Genomic DNA, 15,423 nt, shown 5'->3' with positions numbered 1-15,423 from the left:
AGTTGCCGAGGAAAATGCGATCGCGTTAGCTTGCGTTGGACGGGAAGCGAAGTTTGTCATCAGTGACAGCAAAACTACCATACAAAATTTTAGCAATGGAAGGATCTCCCCATTAGCGGCCAAAATCGTAGCCAGAGGAAATTGGATAGGAAAATTCACACAATTTGGACTCCGGCGCACGAAGCCGTCCCCGGCAACGAGGCGGCCCAGGAATTGGCTCGAGATCTCTACCGACAAGCGAAGGAGTGGAGAGCGCATGCTAAAATATGGGGAGATCACGCAGCATTATAGATTGTAGCGTATAGACTGGTACGATCGCCAAACACGAAATTAAACAATCAGTCGCGTGGAGGCGACTGCGAACTTGTACGTATCCGCACCCGGTTATGGCCAACCACATATTCCCCGATGCCAGGAGCGATAAATGTAATCTTTGTGGCGCGAGAGGGACCCTCGATCATATAATATGGGAATGCCCGTACTCTCCCAGGGGGACGAACAATATAGAGAGTAGACACCTGGGAGAACCTGCTGTGCAGCTCTGACCCTGAGCTCCAGCTCCTGCTCGTCCAATTGGCTGTAGAGTCTGCTGGGACCCAAGACCTCCTAGCCTGCATATCTGAGCCGGCGGCACCCGACCTCTGCCATGCGTGTCGGGGGGTGGTAGATCAGGGGTGGTATTCTCCCGGTGTCGCCTTTTGCGACATGTCGCATTCGCTCTTCGCTGATTGGCTCCAGCCGCGGTGACGGCGGCGTGACGACACGGATCCGCCTTCCTGCTACGTCATCGTGACGTCACCCCAATTTACTACGCTTAGTCGAACAACGGAATGCGCTGAAGCGATTCGCGCGGGCGACGGGATACGAAATTGATACTGGAAGCCATGGATCCCACTCTCCTTGCCTGGTTTTTGGGTTGCGAAGAAGAGTGGCGTGTCCGCGGACATCGCGACCAGTTTGCCTTGACCGACGAATCCTGTCGGCGGCATTACCGGCTGTCGAAGAGCAGCACTGTGGCTACCGTCTGCAAAGCCGGACTGGCACTCGCCATGCGAATAGCGTTAGCGTACGAAGGCAATCGGCAGTTGCGGCTTTTGCGCCCTTAGCGTGAAAACATGGCGGCGTCCTTCCAAGCGAGAGCCGCCCGCTTCAGCCAATTCAGCAGTCCTTGCGATTCCGGTCGGCATGTTTACTGGCAACTACTGGTGTTGTTGCTTTTCGTTATGACTTACCTTGCTTCGACGATAAAGTTTAAGCTGCGATTCAGCTTAGTTTTCGAGATACGCTCTCGATTCTGGAGCGCGCAAGCCTAAAGGAGCGCGCAAGCCTCCAGCTACACTGCTACCGTCTGCAACTGCCCGAAACGCAGCCGACACCTAGCACAACCGTCCGGAACAAAACAAAAATAGATTTGGAGCCTTTTCGCGGTGTTTTATAGACTTAAATGAAGTAAAGCGAGTTTATATTAAATTTTCAAGTATTATTTGAACATTAGACGTCGTGTGATGGCAAATATTCTTGCTATCAAAAATACGAAACTACTGCTGCTAGTGAATCAGCAGTGGTAAATTGTCGCTTCTCGGAGTGAATGAAAGCACCACCGACTAAAGCGCCGGCGGCGTTTTGCGTTTCTTCGAGCAACTGTACGCACTTTTTTAGGCCCCGCCCTTATGCGACATGTCGCAAAAGGCGACACCGGCAGAATACCACCCCTGCTGATCCACTGGACAGTAAAGTTTATTCCATCCATCCTGAGACTTCCACTACGGCCCCTCTTTCTTCTTTCACTCCCGCCATCCTCCCTTCCCTTCCGGCGCGGTTCAGGTGTCCACCAAGATATGTGACAGATAGTGCTCCATTTCCTTTAATCAAAAACCAATTTACCAACCGTTTGCCGCAGAATGTTCCGGACGGTGTCATAAAGATTCTTCGTTTCATGCAGGTATAACATACTAGTTAAAGCCTAGCTCGCGGCAGGGATTCGAACCGGCGACCTATAATCGGAAGTTGCGTGCCTCTTGCGCACGGCTCAGATGTCCACCAAGAAAAGTAAGACTGCTTCATTTCCTTTCTTCAAAAAACCAATATTTCAATTTGTCCGACGGGCAAGGTGTCGCGCCGAACGGGTGATGGCATTGCGTGGGCTCCCTGGCAGCGCTTCGAGACGCTGTCGCGTTCCACTCTTAAAGGCGAAGCTTAAGCGTCCTCCAAAAATTAGAGCGCAGCTCTTTGGCTCCCGTTTCTGTGTTTCGCGGCGTCGCCGTTGCCTCCGCCGTTATCCGTTGTAATCAGCAGTGGACACCTTAGTCGCGTTTTAAGCGGCGAAACCGATGGAGCAAGAGATTCGAAAGCAAAGGGTAAGATTGCTAGATTGATTTTTGAGGGAAGGAAATGGCGCAGTATCTGTCTCACACATCTCGGTGGACACCTGAACCAGAGGGAAGGCGCATAACTACCCATTTGGAACAGTGGACACCTCAATCGTGCTTTAAGCTAGGTGGCGGTAGTGCCAGATGTGCGCGGCATGCGTTGGCATTGAAAACGTTGTGCCAGAAAAGCGGCGTTCAGGCCATAGGCCGTCGGCGTTCATTTTCTTCATTGCATTGGCGTTGACAACGTTTTACGCTTCGATCATTTTAAGGAAACGAAGTGCTCATAACTGGCTCCCTAGGTCAGTGGACGCCTGGATCGCGCTTATAGGCACATGGGGCGTTGAGAGAGATATGTGGACTGAAGGTATGGACAACTTGCAAAATTGCGGGAAAGCTGACTACAGGAAGATGTTTTCCAACCAAAAACCCTCGTTCACAGACACGTTTTCGTTTCCTGCAATGCTGCATGAAGGGTTTAGCGCGAGGGGAGATGAGTCAGCAGCCCTTCACTGTGTCCTTCTTCGAAAAGGTGTGCGGGGCTGCCCCTAAATCTGCGTGAACCCGAAGCCCCGCCGGACATTGCCAGCTGTCGAGGTAGAGTGTAAAGGAAAGTTACAATGATGCATTCCTTTGACAAGTACCTGTCTCGACCCGCTCCTGTCGTTCGCACCTCGGCTCTATTGTGTCCTTTCAACAATTTCCCTCCCATACAGATAAAGGGACGTCTCTCCTCTCCCTTTTCGAAGAAGGATGCGAGATTGCCGTCTGCGTACGAGGGTTTTTGGTTGGAAAATTATAGAGGGCGCTCGTTATTCTGCAAGTTGTACAACGTTGTGCTAGAAACGCGGCGCTGAAGCCATAGGCCGTCGGCGTTCATTATGTTCATTGGCGTTGGCATTGACGACGTTTTACACACCGATCATCTTATTGGAAGGCAGTGCATAAGTGGCTCCATGGGTCAGTGGACGCCTGAATCGCGCTTACAGGTACGTGGGGTGATGATAGAGATGTGGGCTGCACGCGTTAGCGCTGACAACAGCGAGCGAACTCTCGCGATCAACCATTAACTGCCACCTGCCAGGGTTGCACGGTGGGTGGGGACTTTAATGTAGATATAAAGACAAACAGGGATTTCTTACCACTTACGTGGGAAAACATCCCGTTCCTCTCGCTCGTAAGGTCTGCTACGGCTGTGACAACCTCGCGAAATACTTGCATAGACCTCTTCTTTTAGAACCAGGCATTGGTGCAGCAAGTCGAGGATATAAACATCTATTTCTCCGCCCACATAGCTTCCTTCATCACAATCAAGAACTGTTAATGGAGTGTTTCTTGAAAAACGAATATTTATGAAAAATAACAAGTTGTCTGTAATTTCACATACATGTCTTGCTCGAATTCTTTGCCTGGATCTATCGAAACGCTGAAACAGCTGATGAGCTGCGCTAAAATTTCGCATTAGGAAGTAACGTAATCGTCGGTCTTTTTTCACGTCCAATTTCAATAGGCCGCTGGCGTTAATTGAGTTCATTGGCGTTCTCGTTCTCAAAGTTTTAGGCAACATTGATTCTGGCCATGCAAGATGAGGCCGCTTAGAAAGATGGCGCTCCATAGAGCTCCGGAATGTGCCGAGCATAGCCTTGGCGTCGCCCTCGGGTTGTCAAGGATGTGGTGTTTGAGTTGTAGAAAGACGTCCTGGGTGGATAAGCCTGGGTGGAAACCAAACATGCACGAAGGCACGAGGTTGTTATTCTCCAGATAGCGGCTGAGCCGGGTGTGGAGAACGTGCTCCATGAGCTTGCCCACACAAGACGTAAGGGAGATGGGACGAAGGTTAACGGGGAGAGGGCGTTTGCCGGATTTGGGAATAAAGATTAATTTGACGTCTTTCCACTGAGGTGGGTGGGCGCCACGCATCCAGAATTCATTGAAGCAGTTGGTTAGGGCTTTGGCGGAGGGCGAATCGAGGTTGCGGAGTGCCTTGTACACTCCGTCGGGGCCAGTAGCTGAGGACGTGTTGAGGCGTTGAAGTTCTGCCCTGACTGCCACCTCGGTGGTCAGTATCCTCTGTATCCACGTGGCAAAAGCTTTCGACAACGTTACCCACGCAGCTGCCCAAGAAGGCCTCCACACCATAGGCGTTGGCCCGCGGATGTAAAATTACGTCCGTGACTTCCTCTCCGAACGAACAGACGCACTCACCCTGGGCGATCACCAGCTCCCCGGTGTCTCACTTGGAGCACGGCAACGCCTCACGGTGCTGTGCAGTCTCCTATCCCCTTCAACTTGTCTTCAACATAGCCCTTCTCCAACTCCCCCACCAACTCTCCCAAGATCCCGACATACATTTCAGCCTCTATACTGAAGACATCACTGTCTGGGCCAATCGAGGCAGTGATGCCGACATGGAACACAACGTACTGTCGGCCCTCAACATCATCGACTCGTACGTTCGGAAGCGCGGCCTAGCCTGCTTCCCTTCCAAATCAGAACTCTTTTTGTACCGCCCCAGGCCGAACGACCCTTTTACCCTTTTACCCTTTTATTGGTCCTCTCAAAAAATAGGTAAAAAACATCAAAGAAAGAGAGAGGATACCTGGACCAGCAATGCTTTGCCAGGCTTAACGCCAATTCAAAATAAATGAAAAATAACTAAATGTTCCAAAGAAGAAAAAAAAATTAAGCGAAAAACAGAGCATTAAAAAAAACTCATAAGAAAAGAAAACAAAAGTCTCGTCATAATAAGTTAGACGCAGGCAGATAGCCAAAGCACAGCGTGTTGTCCGCGGAATAAATAAAAATAAAACAGTAATAAAAAAAAGAGAAAACCCAAGTCACTGCAATGTCATTGTCACCGTAACAGCCAAAGAAAGCACTCAGCGCCGGCCACAAAATAAAAATCAGAAAAATAAAAACATAATCAAGACAAAAGAAAAAACCCGAAGTCACAGTCACTCAGTCAAGGACACAGTCACAGTCACGCAGTCAAGACAGAGTCGCAGTCACACAGTCAAGGACGCAGTCACAGTCACGCCACGACAAAGCCACCTATGCTCAATAAAGGAGCATGGGGCGCTCCGCTGTGCAAAGCTTGGTGAAGAGAGATTAGAGGAAAGAGATAAATCAGCGTGAATAATTTGGAATTGTACTACTTAGGAGGTGAACCATTTGAAGGAGAAGAGCACAAGCAGCAGGGTTTCGGAGAAGGGAGGGGTAAACGACCCCACCGACCCTCCCTCCCATCTCACTTACGCTGCGCTAGGGAACCACCCCATTCTGCTAGTCTCCAAGATTCGCATCCTGGGCCTCGTCCTTCACTCCCACGGCGCACACAGCGGCACCAGCCAAGCTCTCCAGATCTCCAGACCCGAACACAGCAAGTCACCCGTCTGTGCCGTAGAGAATTTATCTGCAAGTCCTCAAACATCGCTTGTGTAGCGGAGTTGCTTTAGTGCAAAATTTTCAGCTCATTGCCGGTGAGAACATTCATTGCCGAACAACTCTCATGTGTCAAGGGTGTTGTACGCGGTGTCGACCCAGCATCTTCCTCCCAAGAAATTCTAGAATTTCAGGATGCAGGAGTTGGAGTACTTTCAGTTTATCGCTGCAGTAGAGGGGTAAATGGCTCGCGTGTGCCTACTGAGTCTGTGATAAAAACTTCTTCTTGCTCTTCCTGCCCTGATGAACTAAAAAGCAAAGAGAAGGTGCTCACGATAGTCCAATGAACAATATGGCAGCGCCAAGGCTCCCTTATTGCAAAGGTGTATAGAGATATCCGTCACTGGAAAACACGAAGAAGAAACCTGAGCCCCTATCTTGAGCCACTGCGGCCTCGACAAGATGGTCTGGAAACGGGTACCAACCAGGGGGAACGCGGCCATCGGATCCCGCCACTGTGTTTAGTACCGGAGGTTTTCTTGCGAAAGTGACACTACGACAGGTCTAACCGCTCGTCGCATGGTCCGTGGACCCCCCTGCTCCTCAACGAGGCGCCATCGCGCCTAACAGATGGTGTTACGTAAGCCTTTCCATTGCTATGACGACGCGTGACGTCAGTTTGCTCTCTCCACCGCAGCCAGCAGGAGCCGGTTGTACCGCGCTCCTCGAGGAGTCTCGCCATAGAAGTCACCGACGAAGAGTCTATATCTGAATGTAGTTGCTCTACTCCTTCTGAATTGTATTTCTTTCGCAACCAGCTAGGTTTAACCAGAGCTAAACCACACCAATTTTATTTTTGTGGCGCCCTTACAGCCATCGCACGTGGCGTATATTTAGCTAAATTCAGCGTAGATTTTTTAATGTATTTTTCCTCTGGCGAAACATCATGCCATTCCGCCGTTTCTTCGTGTTTCCCCGAAACATTCGCCAGATTATGTCGTAAAGAGTGCTTAATAAGTTTAGGGCTCAGCACCCTATAAAATTTGGCGCAGGTATTCTCTGAAAATTTCTAAACACATTTACTGATCTCTGTGACTCTACCTTCCTTTTTTCACCCATGTTTTTGTACAATTTTGGCTAATTAAGCATAATGTTGGAGGGCTGAAGTAGTTATCCCTGAAATTGAGCATTACGTTCGCAAGGGTATCTTTTTTTTGGGCGAGCAATTCTTCGTGCCCAGATTATTTTTTTTCTGGCATCTCACGCATAATCTCACTAATCATCGGAGGAGTATTTTTTCCGGCTGTTTTGTGCATTTTTTGCATACAGTTGACGCACTGTTTACTGGTACATATTGGCTAGTGCTGTCTTATTCCATCTCCTATCCTTTATTGCATTTTCAAAATGTGCAAGGACATTTTCGTTCCTTGCGCAAGATTTATTCTTATGCATAAACTTCCGCCCTTTTGCCTCACTATTCTCACCCAAAAGGAGGGTTAAGATTTAGAAGTAAATAAAACAGGGCAAGTAAAATATCAGGCAATGTTACTTGTTTTGCAGGTCCTCGATGGCCAGCTTGTTATTCTCCTGCTTAAGGAGACAGGGCATGCAAAAAATGTGAAAAAAATGAAATTTTAGTTTTTTTCTAAATATAAAAGTACAATCTTTTCTGCATGATTTTATGTATCACACTTCATACTGTGCAATTTGTATCAACCTGAAAAAGCGATCTGAAACCAAAGCGGTCAGCGACACACACCCTTTACGAGCGGTGTGTTTTCTGCGCTTTTACTTCTCGCGATGAAGGCAGCAAAACAATATTGAGAAAGCATTGAAATTACTAAGCTAGAATGCATTGGACACGTGCCAAAGAGAATGGACACATTATTGAGACGAGTAAAAAAAGAGAAGAAGACAGAAAAGTCGTCTGATGGGAAAACTCTCTCCGGCCGAGGAAGACTAAAAGACGCAGTCATCGACAAGCACAAACATACCGCTTGGCCATGAGAAGAAATATCGGCAACTTGGAAGAAATGCGAAAGGCCGTTTGGGCAACATATTTTTATATTTCATCATCTGACAAGGACTCTTGCCAAGGTTTGTTTCCAAAGAGGCCTGGCACCTGGTGCGCATATAACAGAAGTGTGCATGAAGGCAAACCTTTTGAGCACAAAGACAGCCTTCCTCCACCTGTCTTGGAGGCCCTAAAACCCCTCTGTCGGCAGCTTTCACAGCCAGAGCTTCTATCGAAGTGGCTGCACGGACAAACACAGAACCCAAACCAGTCCTTCAACAACGTCGTATGGAGGGATGGATGGAAGCAACTTTATTACACACAAAAAAACAAAAACATCTTCCAGAGTGCTCCCCTACTGATCCAGGAGTCCACGGGCTAGTGCTTCACGTAAAGCAGCCTCCCAGGAAGAATGGGTGGGATTGGGGATGGGCGGTACTGCCTTTGGGGAAGGACATTCCCAAAGGTAGTGGAAAAGTCTGGATCTGGGCACGCCACAGGTGTTACAATCAGGAGGAAAGGTGGGGTGAAAACATGAGAGAAAGTGGGGGGAAATAAAACAGCCTGTCTGTAATTGTCGCCATGTGGCGCTGGATGAGGGCGACAAGGTACTGTGGGGTGGTGTTAGTGTCATGCGGCTTTGTTTGTAGAATTTTGTGATTTCATGATATGTAGAGAGCGCCGATGAGGCCTCTTTCGCAGGGTTGGGTGCCTGATCATCCGGTGTCCGGGAGGAGAGTTCTCGGGCCTTCGCATGAACGCGCTCATTACCGGGGATCGAGGCATGCCCAGGGACCCACGACAGAGTAACCGCTCGGTCGAGAGAAATGACTGTGGAAAGAATACGATGTGTTGCCGGCGTCGCCACGCCCTTTAGGTAGTGGCGGTACGCGGCCTGGTAATCTGTGCAAATTTCAGTTAGTTTTTGTAAATGGTGGAGTGGCCCAGAGCAAGTGCGATGGCGGCTCCTTCCGCTTCTGCAGGCGAATTAGTCCGGATAGTGGCGGCGGCCCCCACTGTGCCGTCTTCATAGGCTGCGACTGCCGTGAAATATCCTGGTTTCGAATTTTCTGCCGTGTCAACATAAAGGATATCGGAGCGGTTGCTGTATGTTTTCGTGTAATAGCTCGCTCGGGCCTGCCGCCTACCCTGATGGAGACTAGCGCTCATATTGCGCGGTAGGGGCTTCTGAGATATGTGATCCTTAGTGTGCAGAGTGTGCTCCAAAAAATCTCTTTGCGGGCCTACAGACATTGAAGATTGTTACATTAGATGCTGTTCTGACCTTCAATCATGGTGCTACCGCAAGAACTTAGGTTCTTGAGGCATGCGGACTAAGTCCGGGAATTAACACTGTCCGCTGGCTGACGCAAGTCGATCGGCGTCGAGTTTACTTCACTGATCGAGCTACGCAGGAAGTGATAAAACAGGCACGAGAAGCTAAACGGCAGTAAAAGAAGCGCCAAGTTGACCTAGACGATGACTATGCAGCTGGTGCCTACTGAATAAATTGGTCAAAATTAGTTGGCTAAGTCGAAATCTTTGGATTGAAGGTTTTGTTCCCTTTAAACTCAGTTTTCTCAAAACAAGTTCTTTTGTTACGTCGGTACCATTTTTTTCGAAATGACAACAGATATCACGATGATTTTTTCTGTGCGTACAGTACATATATGTGACAATTTACTGTACCAAAACTATCAGCGAGCAAATATTATTGTTTATTTAAAAATAACAACATGCACAAAATTTGGTCAAAATTAGTGTGTAGAAAGTAAAAAAATGACTAAAAATTTACTTTCTCGTATACTAAAATAATTTTGGTACAGTGACTAGAAGATAAACTTCTGTACAAAACGAGGTAAATATCTTGCCGCAATATTTATGAGTTGTTGAGAAAAGTCCACCACACTATGCTCCAAAATACATGGGAAAGATAGGGCTTAGCCTGTCTCCTTAAGCGGGGTATAGTGGAGTTGTCCTTCGCAGCATTATCCATTTAATCTTTCCCAGGTTTTTCTTTCCTTGATGTCATATTCTTCGTTCGCACGTGTCAAAGCTAGCGCATTCGCTATGGCCGTAGAATTACGGGGGCAGCAAAAAAAAAAAAACTGAAACCCCGACTTTTTTTGTTTAAGCAAATAGGCACGAGCGTGAGCGATTATTCATTCGGATACGCAAAGGTTGGAAAGACGAGATGACAACGCAAGATAATTGTCAAAGAGTAGTGTCGTGAGGACATTTTTCAGAAGAAAAACAGCTGCAATGCAGGTGCTTTCACTTAAATATTTGCATATACGCTGCCATCACTCTCGCTCAGAGCTTGGGTATCGTAAGAGTCAGGCTTTCAGAAAGCATGGAGCAAGTGCGTAGCTGGTGGGCACTGTTCTTGCTTTCTACGATCGTAACTACTGTACATTTCTGTGCTTCAGACCCAATGGATGGTAAGTGACTGAACAGTGGTGTCAGAGTTGAGATTACGCTATAAAGTTTAGATGCTCAGCAGTTCACCATGGTTATCGTTCCCGCGGTGCAAAATACCTAAGTGGGCTGCTGTGTAGAATAAACGAACTTTTACTTGTGCGTCGAGAAGCTGTGCTGTTTATATTTACGTTCTTGCACACTTATTCTCTTGGGTAGAACACATATTAGTGTACGGAAGAGAAGCGTATGTTTAGTTTAACCCTTTTTCATGAACATTGTGGTCTCCCCGTGGTAAGAAAACGTTCGGAAATACAATAAAATTCCCAGCTCTCAACGTATAAGCCTCAACGAAATAATTTACAGCCCGCTGACTCCTAATTGTAGTCAACCGCAATGAACAGTGCTTTGGAAGGTGAATTTTTCAGGGCCATGTTTTTGTGCCAGCTTATTAGACCATTCAATATTCAACACCCGCTGGTTTGCACAGTGAGATAGCTACACGACGCAAGTTTTGCCTAGGCAAGCCTGCAGATGTGGCATGCTGCGACATGGTTTATTTGAACGGGAAATATTAGGTAGAAACCACTGCTATCAGTCCGAAGCTTAGGAATTTAGTCGCAGTGAGTGCCATATAATGGCTGCTGTTCCCGATGTCCTTCCCAGAATCCCTTATTGTATTACAGTGTTGTTTTGACTCGGTCACTTACTGTTACACGCAACCATTATTGTGGCGGCTTAAACGCTGGGAAACGTGCAGTACTTCACAGTAGGAAATCATACATGCGGTGGCGTATATTTTTTTTTGTCATTCATGCAGCTGCAATGTTGTCTCTAAACACTCCTTTACAAAAACTATTCGTTACGCAGCTGCGGCGCTGAGGATGAGAGTTAACGGCGCATGATAGATAATTATAGATAGCGATGTGTAATTCATGCCATTCATACCCACAGGTGGCATCGGTATATACTGAAATCAGCTGCCACTTGTGGTGGTCAGGCAGAGTGGTTGTTTAATTATGGGATATCAAGAAGTTCACTCATGAACTCTCGTCACAACGGCGCTTGCTTTGCATGAGCATTTAAGTGTGACATGTCCACAAAAGATCGCGTTGTTTTCATTTGTCCTGAATGCACGTTTTGCCATCCGAAATTTTGCCACATGGAAAATGCCGTTGTGTGGTGAGGCCTCTGAAGTTTGTCACTTGATGCGGCAGGCGACGGGAAAGAAACGAGGTCTTGAATGACGGTGACCTCGCCAACCTGGAGAAACAAAATAAATTTTGCCGCTACTGGGTTCCGATCCCGCAGCGACGCGAACAGATAAGCTTTGCTGGCCACTGCACGAGAGAACTACGCTAATACCGCAGCCGATCACGCCTTCTGCTAAACTGCAACACACTCTCGCATTGATCACGGCACATCGCCCTACTCGATATCGCCCTACTCGATGAAAACATTTAATGTAGGCTGCTTAGAATAAGCACAAGATGAAGTAAACCAAGAAAATTGCTGTCGATAAAGGAAACAATAGACCATTAATACCTAATACTTTTGTGGTTGCAAATCATGTCCGAGGTTTCAGGTGAAGTTCAATGAAATTTTACAGCTCTTAAAACGTATCTTAAGAACCAAAATTTTAATGCACAAAGCAGACAAGATTTCTTTCCTTGCTTCAAATAATTTTTTTCATTCTGCCAGCACTTTCTAGGACTCTTTATTTGCATAAAAGAATTCAATTTGTGCTTCTTACCGCCGTCACCTGACAGTGCGCAATAGAAAACCTGATGTGAAAACTGTGAGCTCTGCTGGGCTGCTGACGGCGTCATGTCAGGTGGGAAGAAACGCAGGCTTGGTTTCTCGCAGCTCTCTTTGTTTCAACTTTGCTTGGGCGCCTGACAAACCACATCGCGAAGAAATGCTTTCCAATAATGCTGGCAATGAAGCCATATCCCCTGGTTACCTCGTTATCAAGGTAATCTTCCTTATTGTCAATCGCATAAAATGTAAAAGAAGAAAGTGCGTGTTTTTCACGTATGAACGCCCGTGCCTTATCACACCAGTCGGAAATGGTCAAACATTACGAAGATAACGCTTCTGATAAGCTGTTTTAACTAAAAGCCTCGCAAATTCCCATTACTGAGTTCCATGCGTCACGCCGAAGACCTTAAAATGTATTGTAATGAAACAACTACACTTTTTATGTATGGAAGTTTTGATTCTGACTAAGCATACATAGCTTTATTCGTTTAAAAACGAGTCTTGACTGACTCCATATAGAAACGTTTTTCACTCTTCAAACCGCATTCTTGAGCAGCCGTAAGTTTGACAATGAAACATCGTTTCTGGGAAAACTAGAAGAAGGGCCGTTTGCTGAGGCAATAATTACTGGCTGCCATCCACCTGAGCGCAGGGATGCGGCTACAAAGAAAAACCAGTCACTAAACAGGAGTATGCCACTAAATGAAATTAAATAGCTTATGTGCTAAAAATCCCATGCTCAAAATATGAATTCCTTTCAAAAGCAATATATCTGGAACTTGCTATCACTAATTTTTAGGGTGCATGTGACCAGGTACAAAATCTACATCGCCTGGTTTCATTATTTTCGAAACCGCAAAAACATTGCCTTACTTCCCATGAAAGTTCATTCAATGACCACTCGTCAAGCAAATCCATACCGAACAATTCTGGACAGAAGCATTTTTCAACGAGAAAGAGTTTATGAACGCAATGTTTTCACATGTGTTAAGATGGCACTGTAGCAATAATTATATTCCCACATATCCAGTTGGCAGGCTTTTATTTTCTTGCTGTTTATTTTTTTGCTCTTATAAAAAGCGTTCTCCATTGCTTTTGCACGGCAATCTTAACTGCTGGATCGGATTCATAGAAAAGCTTTCCAAGAAAAATTTTGCTACACATAGGAAGAAGGATCAGTACCTTAAATATTTCCAAAATTGTGCTTTACAATTTTCAAATGCTAAATTTTTTTCCGAGAATGTTGGACATGTACTTGTGCAGTTGGACATGTACATGTAAGTTTAGGGCTAACGAGGGCCTGAGAATTTTACTAAAGGAAAGTGAGGGAGTGCCGAAGATTTATGGGGAGGTTGAGGGAGGAAATTCGAAAGTGAGCGCATCTGCCCACTGATTCCTATAAGGCAATTCACGACATGAAAGTTCTTCCTTCGAACCACAACTGCATGAATCTGTGGAATGATAAGGTATAAAACCAATGTCTTCAAATCATTAATCTGTAGGCTTGCCTAATATTTGCAAAATACCGCCGGGGTGGCTAAGTGGTCACGGTTCTCGGCTGCTGGCCCAAAAAATGCGGGTTCGATCCCGGCAGCGGTGGTCGGATTTGGATAGAGGCGAAATGCTACAGGCGCGTATACTGAGCCATGTCAGTGCCACGGCCGCTCAATGGAGGCGCACTTGGTGCGGCCCGCCGCGTCGCGCCTCAATGCCTGGGGAAGCGCGTATTGGGAGAAGTTCAAGTTTCCGCCGTTATTCTCCGCGGGGGCGCCACCACTCCGTGACAAGCCGCCGCCGGCACGCACAGCCGGACGACGCGGAAGGAGTGCGCTGGCTGTGTTGGCACGTGCTTTCGCTGTAACTGCTCTGCATGACCGCGTGGTTCTGCTAGTTCTGCGTGTTTGTCATCGGTGCCTGTGTCGACATCGTCCTAAGCCCATGCGACACCATGCCACGCAACTGCTGCGTGCCGCTGTGCGCCACAAAAGCAAGATCCGAAGACCGGTTACCAAGAGTTCCCGCAGAAGCAGCAAGCTATGCAACATGGTGGTTTCAGCCCTTCTTCCCTGTTTTGAACAATGTCCGGGGTTGATTTGCGAGTGAGAAGACCGCAGTCACACCGAGGACCTCTGCAAAGCCTTTCTAGCCAAACTAATGCGACCATTGCTGACCAAATGGGCAGGAAACATCAATACGGTGGAAAAAATCATACTTGCTCATAAACCTCTTTCGAGGAAAGTTCTTCGCTTGTAAAATAGGCTTGAATTCCTTCGGTGCATCACGTGGCTTCAAAATAAAACGCAAAACACTGGCTGAGCCTGCTGGCGTCTGGTTGAACTGGCTGTCTTGTGTTGTTCCTTTTGCAACGGTTAGTGTCAGCAGTATATTTACGAGGGCAATCCCAAAAGTAAGGTCTCCAAAGGGCTGCGGCCGCAGGGAAACTATATGCGTGGCTGCTCGCTATGCTGCTGTGTTCATTGTTCCCCGTCTTCCAAACAAGCCATGACTCAGCGCGAAAGGGACTGTCAGTCTTGGCCCGGCAACCATTTGGAATGGAGCTCCCGTTTGTCGCTACCGCCAGGAGCGAAGTTCATGCAAATAGCGTTCAACCAATCGAAAATTATTGCCAGTTGACGGAAGTCTACGGAGAGTCTTGCATGGATGTTAAAAACTTCCGCAAGTGGTGTAGGGAGTTCGCAGCTGGTCGCACGGAAATTCACGACGAAGAAAGAAACGGGAGACCGTCACTTTCTGATGAGACAGTCGCGAAGGCCGAAGAAATGATGCGGCAATATCGGAGGATCACACTCAACGAGCTCTGCACTTTGGTTCCTGGCTTTTCTAGAGGCACTATTCATAGGAGTTTGACAGCAAGGTTGAAATATCGGAAGGTGTGCGCAAGGCGGGTTGCGCGAATGCTCACAGACGACCATCAACAACAATGCGTTGACTCCTCCCGCGAATTTCTTCCGCGTTCTGGAGATGAAACGCAGACATTTTTGTGCTCTATTGTTACGGGTGATGAAACCTAGACATTCCACTTAACGCCTGAGACCAAACATGAATGACGTGAGTGGCGGCACTCATCTTCGCCCAAGCCGCGAAAATTCAAGCGAACACAGTCTGCCGGCAAAGTCATCGCAACTGTGTCTTGGGATCGAAAATGGGCATTGTTGGTAGACTTCTTGGCTCCTGGGAGCACAGTAAACGCGGACAGATATTGTGAGAGCCTTAAGAAACTCGGACCGGCGATTCAAAATCACAGAAGAGGAACAACGCTCGCACCCACGTTGCCTGCCAAACCATCGCTCTCCTAGAACAGTTTGTATAGGACGTCATCAGCCACTCACCCTACAGTCCGGACTTGGCACCAATTGACTACCACTTGTTTCCAAAGCTAAAAGAACACCACGCTGGAAGGCGCTTCACTGATAAAGATGCGGTCAAACGCTTCCTCAACGGCATAGCGGCGAGATGGTA

The sequence above is a fragment of the Amblyomma mixtum genome, chromosome 10, assembly GCF_055824585.1.
Source record: "Amblyomma mixtum isolate Tamu chromosome 10, ASM5582458v1, whole genome shotgun sequence".
In the NCBI taxonomy this organism is placed as follows: Eukaryota; Metazoa; Arthropoda; class Arachnida; order Ixodida; family Ixodidae; genus Amblyomma; species Amblyomma mixtum.
The sequence above is the reverse complement of the archived record's forward strand: the minus strand, read 5'-3'. Positions refer to the sequence as shown.